Source organism: Dreissena polymorpha, chromosome 11 (assembly GCF_020536995.1).
Source record: "Dreissena polymorpha isolate Duluth1 chromosome 11, UMN_Dpol_1.0, whole genome shotgun sequence".
NCBI classification, from domain to species: domain Eukaryota; kingdom Metazoa; phylum Mollusca; class Bivalvia; order Myida; family Dreissenidae; genus Dreissena; species Dreissena polymorpha.
The window spans coordinates 63,594,074-63,608,641 of NC_068365.1; the positions used below are offsets into that span (position 1 = coordinate 63,594,074).

At 36.1% G+C, this 14,568-nt stretch overlaps 1 protein-coding gene across 1 annotated transcript in view; it reads right to left on the bottom strand.

The window, feature by feature from the left end:
• The window catches only part of LOC127851342 (potassium voltage-gated channel protein Shaw-like), a 100,958-nt gene that overhangs the window by 38,904 nt on the left and 47,486 nt on the right, over positions 1-14,568 (bottom strand). The gene's annotated exons all lie outside the window — the stretch shown is intronic.

Consider the following 14,568-nt stretch of genomic DNA (forward strand, 5'->3'; position numbering starts at 1 on the left):
CACATAAGTATGTTTGACGTGTTTACATATATTTTATGTTAAACATCGACGTATAAAAAGGCCCTGAATTATGACAGGTTTCAATAAAGAAAATTTCATTTTTGTTTATTTTAATATTGAGAATAAATGTGACAGGGACTGGTTCGAATGATACCTCTCACGAATTTTCTGTGAAAATAGCTTACAGGAAAACATTAGCCCGCCGATTTGTATTCATGCACATTTCTAAGTACAAAAATGCCTTACATTTTGAAAAAAAAGTCACACTCGCAATATAATTTACCATGTGCTTATTGAATACTCTAATATGAGAACTATATTTGCCATGCTCTGTGAAAAGGGGGTTTAATGCATTGGCGTAAAAAGTCCGCACAGGCTTATCAAGGACATCACTTCCGCTTTCATGATTTTTTTCTTTTCCATACAGTCTATTCTTAGCAAAAATCCAGTTTAGGCGGAAAGTGTCGTCACTGATAAGCCTTTGCGGACTACACATGCTTATATCGGACGACACTTAACGCACATGCATTAAACCCCATTTTCACAGAGCACGGCTCATATGTCCTTAGTTGGAATGAAATGCCATGCTCGAGAAACTATATTAACCTGCTTTATAGTGCATATGTAGAATGTCAAAGCGTAAATGACTCCTAAGCCCTTTATTTTTACTATTTTTAGACAAGAGTGACCAAACGTTTCTTTTGTGATCTTTTTTATCTAGGGAATACATGTTTTAAGAGTAAATTAAATCTCTCGAGTCATTCCTAAGAAATTTGCTTGACCAAAAAACATGCTCATACTAGTATAATGAATAGTTATGTTCTTAAAGTTAAAATGCCCCTTATGTTTACCCAATTTATAACTAGATGTATATTCCAAAGAGGTCATTGTGATCATTTTAATATGGGGAAAATATTTGGTAAGTTTGGTTTCAATCATTTACACAAAAACTTGAACAGGCCAATATATTGATAGCTAATGCCTAACACTCAACCGACGACTGAGTAAGCAGAATAAATTGCCCCTCCTACTAAATGTCAAGCTAAACATATGTTCACCCAATGAAATAAAAATTTAACAGTAGTCTTATATTTACCTCAACGCAAAACACAACAATCACAAATAAAACAAGCCCATGTTAAGCAGACTGTCTACCATATATCACAAGCAACAAACATCCACAACCACCAACGCACACCATATATGCGATAAATATAGAAACAACATATAACACAACAAATCTTCACAGCATTGTGACGTGCGCTAGGCAGTATACAAGCTGTCGCGAATATGACACTCGTTTCATCCTTTGTCAATAAAGTTTAGTTTCCAATTCGTGTCAATGCCAAATAAATGATGTTAATTTGCAAGTTGTTTTGTGCAGTGGACCGAAATACCCGGAAATGGAAACATGTTTTCCAATAACGCCACACGTTCGCGGCAAATAAAGCAAATTAGCGACGTTTTTCTCTCAATAATGTATTATCTATATAGCACTGCTATTTTTGTCCATGTATACAAAGTTCAATCGATTGCTTCTATAAAACAGACACTACGGCCCACAATGCATTCTGGATCAGCAGACGGTGCATTGAATCTTACGGAGGATTCCGGATATAGCCGATGTATCACGATTTCAAATATTGCTGGTTTAGTATGTTATACAGCAGAGTCGGATTTCGCCGATCAAAACGTTGATACAACTCCTGAAAAGATGACGATAGGCTGCAGCTATCTTACGGATGATTCCGGAGAAAGACGATGTATCACGATTGAACTTTGTTACTAGTATTTAGAGGTGGTCTTTTAGTTGAGTTGCTATATGGCACCGTGTTTAACCATTCGATAGTATTGCCGCTGTAATTACAAACTTCGACTTTTATTGAATGCAAAACAAACAAAATGACAGATGGCAACGTTTGAGTATCCAATATTTTTCTTTCCAAGTCATTAAGTTTTATGAACCAAGTATCGACTTCGTGTGCTTGCAGGATTTCATTACGAAATGATTACTGAATCCATAGTTTTATTTAATTTATTGAACGGTGTCTCGAAACTGTCGACAGATTCTACTGGCTCTTTAGCCTTATCTGAATAGTGCTCGATTGGTCAGTGTCGGCTCGGGTACGTTTAAATGTACCCCGAGTACTCTTAAGTATACTTAAATGTACCCCGGGTACGGAAAATATACTAAATTGTACCCGGGAATTATAACGCTTAAGTGGTCTTTGTCGGCTTTTTTCAAACTAATTATGTTCATATTTATGTCAATACTCTGTAAAATTGCCACTATTTTATCGAAACTCCTGCTCAGAAAAGCATTTTTGAGGAACTTTTTTCCAAGAGAATTTTGTTTCGTATTCCGTAGCGTGTTTTACGACATCGGATTTTAGGCGGGAATTATACTCGGGTTCAGTCTTAATTGACCGAGTACTTGTAAGTATATTTTTCGTACCCGGGTACATTTAAGCATACTAAAGAGTACCCGGGGCACATGTTAGCATACTAAAGAGTACCCGGGGTACATGTAAGCATACTAAAGAGTACCCGGGGTACATGTAAGCATACTAAAGAGTACCCGGGGTACGTACATGTAAGCATACCAAAGAGTACCCGAGGTACATGAAGCATACTAAATAGTACTCGGGGTACATGTAAGCATACTAAAGAGTACCCGGCGTACATGTAAGCATACTAAAGAGTAACCGGGGTGCATGTAAGCATACTAAAGAGTACCCGGGGTACATGTAAGCATACTAAAGAGTACCGGGGTACATGTAAGCATACTAAAGAGTACCCGGGGTACATGTAAGCATACTAAAGAGTACCCGGGGTACATGTAAGTAGTACCCAAGACGACAATGACCCTGACTATTCATAGATACTGTAAGCTCATTATTATTCTTTGTACATGAATTTTGGTTGATTTCGTGTGTAACCGATCCACGATGTACAATATCACGTCGGAAAATGAGCGATACAAATTCCTCATTTTCGCCAAAAACAAAATAGATGAAATCTTCGTTTCCACGAAAAGTCATTATAATAAAACAAACACACGTAATTTTATTCCGGCAAATATAAATGATTTAAAACGTTTAAGTGATCGCGTGCAAAATCTATATGGATTTGAAAAAATGACGGTCTAAATGCAAATTATAATGGCAAAATTTATATTGTGTGGAAAAGAAAATAATTTACTAAACGGATGACGCTTGCGCAATTTTATATTGAAATAAAGATGAATGGTTTTATATTGAAATAAAGATGTATGGTTTTATATTGAAATAAAGATGTATGGTTTTCGTAACAATTTCTGATCCTGCACATTTTACAGAATTCTCTATTACTTACTTAAAAGTAAATAAGTAATGAGCCAAATGCTTTCATAATCGAAAACCGAAGGTCTAAACTTTTAAAAACGGAACATTGTCATGTTAAAGATGTATTGCCCCCCTGACTACATTGTCATGTTAAAGATGTATTGCCCCCCTGACTAAATTGTCATGTTAAAGATGTATTGCCCCCCTGACTACGGAACATTGTCATGTTAAAGATGTATTGCCCCCCTGACTCATATTGTCATGTTAAAGATGTATTGCCCCCCGGAACATTGTCATGTTAAAGATGTATTGCCCCCCTGACATTGTCATGTTAAAGATGCATTGCCCCCCGGAACATTGTCATGTTAAAGATGTATTGCCCCCCTGACTCATATTGTTATTTAATTAAAATATTCATGTTTGAAAAACTTACTTCATTATTTTCCTCTTCAGTTTAAAACCTTAATTAATCTCGATCGTGCTAGAACCCGTCGCGGGTCCCCGTCGAAAGTTGGATATAATTTAATTGTTTCCTGCAGCAATTTTGTTTACTTGTTTTGAGCTTAAGGTAAACATGTTTTTTTTCTACACACACGGACCCATAAATTGTTTATTTGAACCCGTCGTCGATTATTGCAATATCGTTCATCCGAATAAGAAATACGAATTTATGGCATACGCTAGACCTATAAAACACGCGTGCGCTGACGAACAAACCCCAGGGGTGAGGCAAAAGAATAGCAAAATGTATCCAGAAAAACAGCGGGTTATATTTATGATCCAATGTTATTACATTACCCAATGTTCTCGTAAGTATCAGATGATTGAGTTTTGAGAATAAAAACACCTCCAGTACTCTGTTGTACTTAACAAACATGGTAATAACAGTACACGGTGACTAATTATTCACAGGAACTGCAATTTAGTGGCCATGCGGTCGACAAGTTACACATAATAAGGACTACGGCGGGACAATCTGTTTTTTTATTATCAGTGCAAAGCATCAGTTGTTCTATATTCCTCTGCCATATTCAACAAAACCTCATTGTAAATCATGTTTGCTAATACAATTTCAACGAATAATCATATGATTATTGGCCAAGTTTATTCGAAAAAAAAATGTTCGCAGAAATTTCTTACCTCAGACCAAATTGTCTCGCTGGGGGAAGGCGTAATGTCCTCGAACAATTATCGGCAATATGAATTTTCAAAGGAAATGGTTACATGGTAAAGATCGTCTTAAAGTTTAGTATAGTAATTACGAAGAAAACAAAGGTGCAAAGATCGTGTTACCAGATGGAATTTTCTGGGTCATTCAGGTGGTGTTTCATTAATTTATACACTATTTAAAAAGCAATGTTCAGTGTACATTTAACACTAGCGTAATTATAACGGGATGCTGTTGCTTTTATACCTGATGTGCTGATGATCATAAAGATAGCTGGTTGTTATGATTATGTTTTAGTAGTTATGGTGCTGGTAGGGGTGATGATGATGAGGAGGAGAAGGAGGGGGAGGAGGAGGATGATGACGATGGTGGTGGTGGTGGTGGTGGTGGTGGTGGTGGTGGTGGTGGTGGTGGTGGTGGTGGTGGTGGTGGTGGTGGTGGTGGTGGTGGTGGTGGTGGTGGTGGTGGTGGTGGTGGTGGTGGTGGTGGTTGTGGTGGTGGCGGTGGCGGTGGTGGCGGTGGCGGTGGCGTTACGAATCCATTGATAGACATGAAGATGCTATTGATGATGACGATGAAGATGATGACGGAAATCGAAACTGTGATTCTGGTGGTGTTAGTCACAGCAACATATTTCAACAATCACACTTCAAACAAAAAGCAAATTCCATTGACGTCATTCACAAAGAACAAATAGACGATCGCTTCCTCTCCGGTATGAATGATGGTTTTGAACTCGGAATGTTTATTCCAACAATCTTTTCAAATTACAATTCCCCTCGCGAATGTACCGTGAATACTGTACAAAAACTGAGTCATATGGGATCACTTGAGAAACATATGCGGAGATCTGTCCAAACACTGTAACGTCAACAGATTTTGCAGCCCCAGAAGCGAGATTTCCGTGGAATGTGGGTGGGAAACACTGCAACAACAGTGGTGGTGTCTTTGTGAATCATTAACCAAGTCTTTAGAAAACGAGAATATGCTTTGATGTTGAACAAAGCACGTGATTGCGATGCAAATTCCGAGTGACTGATATTTATTTAAAAAAAAGAAATATCGGTGCGTGTTGTTGTTTTTTGTTAACCAAGACGTACATTAGGCATTTTGCACTTTTGCTTATTTGATTCGTTATTGCAAATGCGAGTCTACGGTCTAAATCTGAAGCAATTACCTTAACTTGGTGTGCAAACGAGATCGTAACGAGACCGTCACATCTTCTAAAACACGTAAAATTACCATAATTTCCGATCTCGTACGACACGCATAGTGAGGTCATTGCAGTTTAGTTACGTTTTCTTTACACTTTTTCTTAACAGTGCTGTTAAAGGGACCGGACCGTCAACCACGAATGACGAAAACAGACAAGTTCTAAAATACCGTATTTTTTACAATTATAAGTTTATATTGATTAAAATATCACGACTGGTATATCATATACTTGAAACAAGTTGTTAAGTTTTCATATTTTCAGTATATTCGGTAATACATTTTACTTGGTACAGGTACCAGGTATGTGTGTGTATTTCAGAGTTTATTTACAGGTCCTACTGGCCTCTTCACGAGGTTATAGTAGCCCGACCTGCATACAGGTACCAGGTAACTACCAGTTAACTATAAATAACGCAAGTAGATTGATCATCATCGCCACGTGGTAAACACAGGAATGCAAATTGTGCATGCGTTGTGAATTGTATATCTTGTGTATATACAATGATCAATGTACTTGCGTTATTTAGAGTGTGTTAATCGTTATGTCACATATTTTCTTGATGTACTTTCGATTTCACATCGCGAAAATATTTAACCGAATATACTGAAAATATGAACTCTGTTCAAGTATTGTAATAAACCAGTCGTGATATTTTAATCAATATAAACTTATAATTGTAAAAAAACACACACGATATTTTAGAACTTTTCTTGTTTCATCATTCGTGGTTAACGGTCCCTTTAACATGCAAATATTGAATGAGGAAAATATCAAACACATACATGTATATCGATTTCATTCACATGTCTTATTTACATAAAATATCTACTGTTATAAATTAATTTTGAATGATTTCAGTAAAATTAAACGTACAGCATAAACAAAATAATGAACACAAATGAATACCGTTTAATACATTTAACAATCTGTAACCTACGGCGGCATAAAGGGAACATAGGAAATATTTTATTTAACTATTTCTATGACGTGCGCACGTCATAGTTATGACGCACGCAAGTCAATGCTATGACGTGCACACGTCATAACTATGGCATGCGCACGTCATAGCTATCGCATGCGCACGTCATAGCTATCGAGTGTGTCTGACAGGAAACAGCTTGTTGATGTGTCTGGCACCTTTTCGTCGTCAGAAAACATTTCCTGTGGTGTCCCACAGGGCTCCATTCTTGGTCCCTTGTTATTTTTAATCTACGTAAATGATATGTCAGCTGTTGTTAAACATAAATTACTCTTGTATGCTGATGATTCTGCCATTTTAGTTTCGGATAAAAGTATATCTACGGTTGAGAAGATGCTTAGTGATGATCAAAAGCAAGTCAGTGAATGGTTAATTGACAACAAACTGTCATTGCACCTAGGTAAGACCGAATCAATTCTGTTTGGTTCACGGCAGAAACTCAGGTCACAATCCTTTCTAAATATTTCATGTGATGGAACACCCATTTCATCTACGTCATCAGTCAAGTATTTAGGGGTTACAATTGATCAAAATTTGTCTTTTACTGCTATGGCAGAGTCAGTCATCAAGAAGGCCAATGCAAGGTTAAAGTTTTTATATCGAAAAAAGGAATTTTTATCCACAGATACTAGAAGGCTTCTAGTCATGTCTTTAATTCAGTGCCACTTTGACTTCAGTTGCTCTGTTTGGTACACTGGTTTAACTCAAATGTTAAAAAACAAGTTACAGGTCACCCAAAATAAACTTATCAGGTTCATATTAAATTTACATCCTAGGTCTCACATTGGTAAAGAACATTTTACTAGACTTAACTGGTTGCCTATTGAAAGTCGAGTTAACCAGATCACACTTTGTCATGTTTTTAAAATAAGCTCTAAGTTGGCTCCGCTATATATGGAAGATAATTTTACTCCAGTCAGTAATATTCACAATAAGAATACTAGGTTCAGAGTTAGAACACAGTCAGACTCTCCTAATACTGATCTAAACATGCATGATTGCAATAGGTTTGCCATTCCAAGGGTCAAGGGTTCTGGCAAAAAGTCATTTGCTTTCAATGGGTGTACTCTCTGGAACTCTCTTCCTCAGCATATCAGAGATGCCAAAAGTATTCCATCTTTTAAACACAGTGTTAGGGAGCATTTTTTAAGCCAGATAGATTTTTAATGTGCATCTCTTTAAGATTTCTTACTGTTGATTTAACTTGAATGTCAATATAGATAGATTTATTGTGTCTTATCTAGTTGCTGTATGATTATTCTTTAGCTTGGCAAATAATTTTATGTTAATTTTTAAACACTTAAATTGTGATAACTTCTTAATAATTGTCTAGTCTAGAACTTATCAGAATATATTCTATGCATTTAGTTTAGTGTAACTTAAATATGTCACATGTCTTTCATTATTATTCACTGTGATATTACTATATACTGTGATATAAAACGTTTGTCTCCTATGTCATACAATATTATAACTAAAGGACCACAATGGAAATAAGGGTTTAATTGCAAACCCTTTATTGTGCAATCCTTAACGTATAATGTTGATTGACATGGCTTTGTTTATACATGCAGGTTGTTTTTTATTACTTATTGTGTGTATATAACATGCTGCCATGTAAATCTATGCATTTTATGTTGAAATAAATCTATCTCTATCTATCTGAGTGCGCACGTCATATCTATCATAGCTGACCAATGATAATACGCATCAGATCAGCCATTTATTATAACAAATGGAAATACTATGTGCTTTGTTTGAAAAACTGGGAAATTCAGTTATGACGTGCACACGTGAAAGCTATGAAGTGCGCACGCCATAGTTATGACGTGCGCACGTCATAACTATGGCGTGCGCACGTCATCGCTGTCGCGTGCGCAAGTCATACCTATGACGTGCGCACGTCATAGAGACTGTTAAATAAAATATTGCCTATGCCCCCTTTATGCCACTCTATGAAGTGCGCACGTCATAGCTATGACGTGCGCACGTCATAGAGACTGTTAAATAACATATTGCCTATGTCCCCTTTATGCCACCGTAGTAACCTGTTATTGTAAAATGATTTATATTTGACGGCATAACATTTCGTATGGTAATGACTTGAACACGTCAATTCGTGGAGTTTGTATCTTGATAAAAGATGAGGAATTTGCGTTCGTTCTTTACCGATAATTTGTGTTAATTATGGGTAAATAGGTTAAAATAAGAAATCATTGAAAATGTATGTCCCTCAAATAATAATTATTTTACAGAACAGAACATATCTGTTCTTTTCCATTTTTTTACGGTATCGATTAGCGAGAATTAAGTGTCTTAATGTTTGATACAACGTAAATTGTAATTGGGCACCGATGTTATCATACACAATCGGAGATTACCGGTTTTTTCATACACAATCGGAAGATTACCGATGTTATCATACACAATCGGAAGATTACCGATGTTATCATACACAATCGGAAGATTACCGATGTTATCATAAACAAACGAAAGATTACCGAAGTTATCATACACAATCGGAAGATTACCGATGTTATCAAACACAATCGGAAGATTACCGATGTTATCATGCACAATCGGATGATTACCGATGTTATCATACACAATCGGAAGATTACCGATGTTATCAAACACAATCGGAAGATTACCGATGTTATCAAACACAATCGGAAGATTACCGATGTTATCATGCACAATCGGATGATTACCGATGTTATCATACACAATCGGAAGATTACCGAAATTATCATACACAATCTGAAGATTACCGATGTTATCATAAACAAACGAAAGATTACCGAAGTTATCATACACAACGGGAGATTACCGATGTTATCATACACAACGGGAGATTACCGATGTTATCATACACAATCGGAAGATTTCAGGGGTTGGAAGCCGTAGTCATAGGTGACGGAACAAACCTATGACGCCTTTTTTTTCAATCTAAGCAAACCTAAAGTGCGCTCGTGTGTATCCTAGACCACCGTTTGCGATTGTGGACCACTTTTAATAATACACTGTTTTACTTACATGAAGAGCTGCGCATAAAAGCTTTTATATGTAATTTCAAACAAAGGGCGATAAATCTTTTAAAAGCACGCAATCAAAAACCTTGACAAAGAGACCAAAAATAGGTGATATCAACTCTGTAAAAGATTGACGAAATCGCATGGCTAATTTCGGAAGAGTCAAGAGAAGAAGCTATTATATGTGATGTTCAACAAAGGGCATAGACGACTGACAAAATAATACACTACAGAAATGTTGACCAAATGAGCTAATGCACTTGTGGACAATTATTTCGTAAATGTTTAATGAAAATTTAGAAGGAGTTGCGAACAGACGCTTTTATAAGTAAATGTAAAACAAAGGGCAATAACTCATTTATTAATAACAATATCGAAAAACATGTCAATATGCACCGTATAACTTGAATATAATCACTGTGTAAACGTTTTACGAAACTTGCAACGTGAAAATGTGAAACGTAAAAGGTGTTGCGAACAGAGGCGTGTATATTTTACTTTCAACAGAGGCAACAGCTCGTGAAAATATTGCACTCACAGAACATTCATAATATGTGCTTTAGCACTTGAAGATAATCAATGAAGTAAACACAATATTAACAAAATGAAAAACTATAGAAGAAATTGTGCATAAAAGGTGTGTGACGTAGAAACACGCACGCTCAAACGCGCCGACTGGCGCAAACCATTTCCACGTCTCTATGCCTATAGGCGTGAGATAATTATACTTTTTAATTGGAAGATAGCCCATTGATCACATCTTCACAGCTGAAAGGAGCCGCCATAAACCCATTACTCGCTTTTTATGCGTCAGTTTTGTGGACTTGAGCAACGATAACTCCAAGAGCGCAACTGAGGAAATCCAAACAAGCGCTCTTCAGTTCACTTCAGAAATATTGTTTAATCGATTACCAATGTTTACAAACGCTCAAAGCCGGAAGAACAATTCCTCTCATCGCTTCATTGACAGAATTCTGTGAAAGAATTATCCCGCTCCATTTCGCCAGTGCTTTCCTGTAAGGTTTCTAGTAGTAAATTGAACTCCGCTGAAACTCTTTTATTGGAGCGAATATCGTCGTGAAAACTGCAAGTTTGATGGTTTCCCCATCCCAATTATCGAAATAAAACGCGCACGCGTGCACATTTAGTAAGCATGCTACGTTCATTTGAATCTGTATCATATTAAATATTTTATATAAAAATATGTGCACCCTAAATCGTTACCATGTTTCTTATAAGAGAGCTTGTTTTTAGACAATATAAAAAGGCAACATATGCCATGACTTATTTTATATTCTGAACTCAGGTATTTTTGTACATGTTGTTTGAAAATGAACCAAGAAAGATCCTTCCCACAACAGCCGTTATGACTCCCCGAACCAGTTTTCCAACTTAAACCAACTCATCGACATTTAACAGAAATTAAACTTCCGGCCGATTTTTTTCGATTAATAAAAGAACCTCGATCCAAGTACTTTTGCTCGGATTTGTGTGTACCATCTTGCGAAAGTGGTGGATTAACCTGATATCACATGATTTCGCGATGCTGCCATATCTAAATTGGCGTACTCCAGACGCATGATTTATGCTGGCCAATTTATCCCAGTGATTGTTTTCTCTGTTCGAGGTCATTAACAGCATGTTCCATTTATCAGCGGCCGACTACGAGTACCTCAGACTGGGACCATTAATCAAAAGATTGTTAGTTCCAACAAGAATTTGAATACCGTATAATTTTATTGTTTTCGTCCGCATGCAAATTCGGTTTTCTTTTCTGTTCTTTCCTAAAATGACTTTTTCGTTGAGACGTAAATTCGCGGCTTTCTGATTTTGGATTGTTTTAGAAAATTGCTTCGGTGATATTAAAAAGTGTTTGTGTTAATTGCGTGGTTCGACGAAAGTTAATGTTCCACGAACAATACTTATTTTACAGAATAAAAAACAAAAATGGATATTTGTAACGAAGCATTATTTTAAGCAGTTTATTAAACATTTTTTGATAAAAAAATATTTGTGCACTTAATACTATTTTTGTGCAGTTTATACTATAATTCTCAATTCTAGTATAAACTGCACAAAACATGATACTTTTTTAATTATTGGGTTCACTATTTTACGAATAATTGAAGTACATTTTGCAAGGAACTTTGTATATTTACAGCTGCAATTCAAAAATTTACAATAAACAATTGAGCGTCGATCTGCAAAACGCGTCCTTATGAATGTGCGTAAAGTGACGGAAGGCGTATTAATCATTTTGGGAATATACCGGGTACTTAATCACCTGGCGTACTCATTGGTGCCTTTGATAGATCATACGTCGGCCTAATATCGCCATGTGTCATCCTATATAACATCTGAAAATGCGCTTAACAAGTTCTAACTAGAAACCGCTAATATCAACCATCCGTCAATCGCACAGGTTATGTCCCAAACTTCACACAGAATGTATGTACCCTGTAAAGCAGAATGACTTTTGTTAATTGAACGGTATATGGAATGATGAATATTCGCGAAATAATCTTTCCTATTAGTCCTTACAAGTTAAGATAACGATCTGTGGGCATTTTACGAATTGCGTTTTGTAATTGATATAAACAATGTCGGCTGGCCGCGGCGGTCAGTTTCATTTCACCTGGAAACGCAGGAAGTAGGAGTTGTAAATCATTGTATATCATCATCATAAAGCCAGGTTACTTGATATACCAGCTAATTAACAAAGCTCTACGATTCCAATTTTTTACCAAGGTGGCTGCGAATAAATTCCATCGAAAATCGGCCATTTTATATTGTGTCGAAAAGAATTTTGTCAGGATTTCCCTCTTAAAATGTCATTTATGTCTCGACAAACCAGTTGCAAGTGAGGTTTGCATACTGACAATCTCAGTGCGGATAAACATCATGAATAAATCAATTAGTTACACGGTTAATTCATTTTGATCTTAAGTAAATTTACACCTGAAAATAGGGTTTTGAACAAATGTATCTTACAAATATTTCTTAAGAAAAAACTCAAGCGTCCAGAAGGACACATCGACATGCTTTGAGGCTGGGTTTTTCTATTTAATTGCAGGAGAGTGGAGGTTTAATAATTGTTCCAATGTTAATAATACTTCGAGCATAGGTGTAGCACATCTGATTCTAACAGTGGAGCAGGAATCGGTGTTCTTGATAACTGAACTGGAGTAATTAACCAGGCTCATAACACGGATAGTGTAATCACGTGATAGTCAAGATGGCGACGTCCATGTGCCGAGACAGGTATTTTTCGCTGTTTTATACCCTTTATTACTTGTATTAATTGTTTCCAATGCCGCTCACTTTCCAGTCATATCAGCAAGAAAGTTTCTAGGTTTATTTCGTATCAATATTCGCTATATATCTCGGCTTTACTCCCTGCGAACTTTCTGGTTAAGAAAATTCGCAGCGAGTGAGGTCGAGAAAAAAAGAATTGTAAATCGAAATAAACGCTAATCAGTTACTTACTGATGTGACTGGAAAGTGAGCGTCATTTCAAAATCAAACAAAAGTAATGAAGGGTATAAAACGGCGAAAATCACATGTGTCTGCATTGGCGTTCTTTGTATGAGCACAGATGGCCGAGTGGTCTAAGAGATAGTCTTTCACTCAAGGGGTAAGTGGTTCGAGCCCTGTTGAGGGTTACTTTGTTTCTGTCTTTAATTTTATTCTTGTTTTTTTACTAAAGCTGTTTAGATCCAATGTTTACATTTATCGATATAAAACAATTAACGACAAGCATGCCAAAATCTGTGCAAAGGCCCTTTGAAAGATAAAATATACAACGGCGCATATGAGAGGATTTGTTATTTTTAGGTTTGAAAAAGAGATGAAGCATTGTCGACAAGAGAATAAATTCGTATTTTATGTTTTGCCCCATTAAACTATTCCAGAACAGATCAATTGATTCCAGTTACACTCCGAACAAGAAATAAGTCTGTATATTTTTGGAGCAGACGTTTAAAAGGAATACCAAGTTCTACCCACACAGAGATGTATTTTGGCGGCAATAATCTATGTAAGATGTGCAACTTTGACAAAATGGCATCCATTCAATAGGCCTGCCAAAGATCTGACGTCATATTTTCCTCAAAGAAAAAAAGCATTATATCTTCACGACGATGTTATAGAAAAACAATTACGAAGCGTGGAAAAGACAACTAGTACGTAAGTAAGTAAATTGTTTATTAAATTGAAATGTGCAATTAAAAAAACATCATACTAATATGTATACAAATGTGTTTTTCCTCCGACCCGATGGGCCTATAAGTCACCAAAACAGAATATTTCAAATTATATACATGTACAATAGCACCACATACCCTGCTACATGTGAAAAATATATTGCAGATATGAATATGAAAAATGTACATGAATATTTTGTCGATGATATGTGTATCCGAAGAATCGACACTCTAAATGAATTCATATTAAAATTTGAAGTGAAAAGATTTAAACACAAACATGTTAATGTTTAAATCTAAAGTGAACGTGCAATCTTGACAAAATACTTGCTAGACTTAGCTCCCAGTCGTAATCTACATTACCGGGTATGTAAAGTTTCGCATACTATCGACCTTTCTAATTGGTTTCTAAGGTTTGTTAATCTGCGTATCTGCTTGTAATATACATTAATTTCTTGATAGAAAATCGAAACTCTTGCTAAAGTTGTTCATTTAAAGAGTTCTACTTTTTTAACAACTAAAAGGCTTATAAAACATTCGATAAACCAAATAATAAACAATAAGTGCACACAATAATGTGTTACTTTATTCAGAATTCATAGTATCACCCTGGATTTAACATCACCTTCTTCCCAATGAAATCATTTA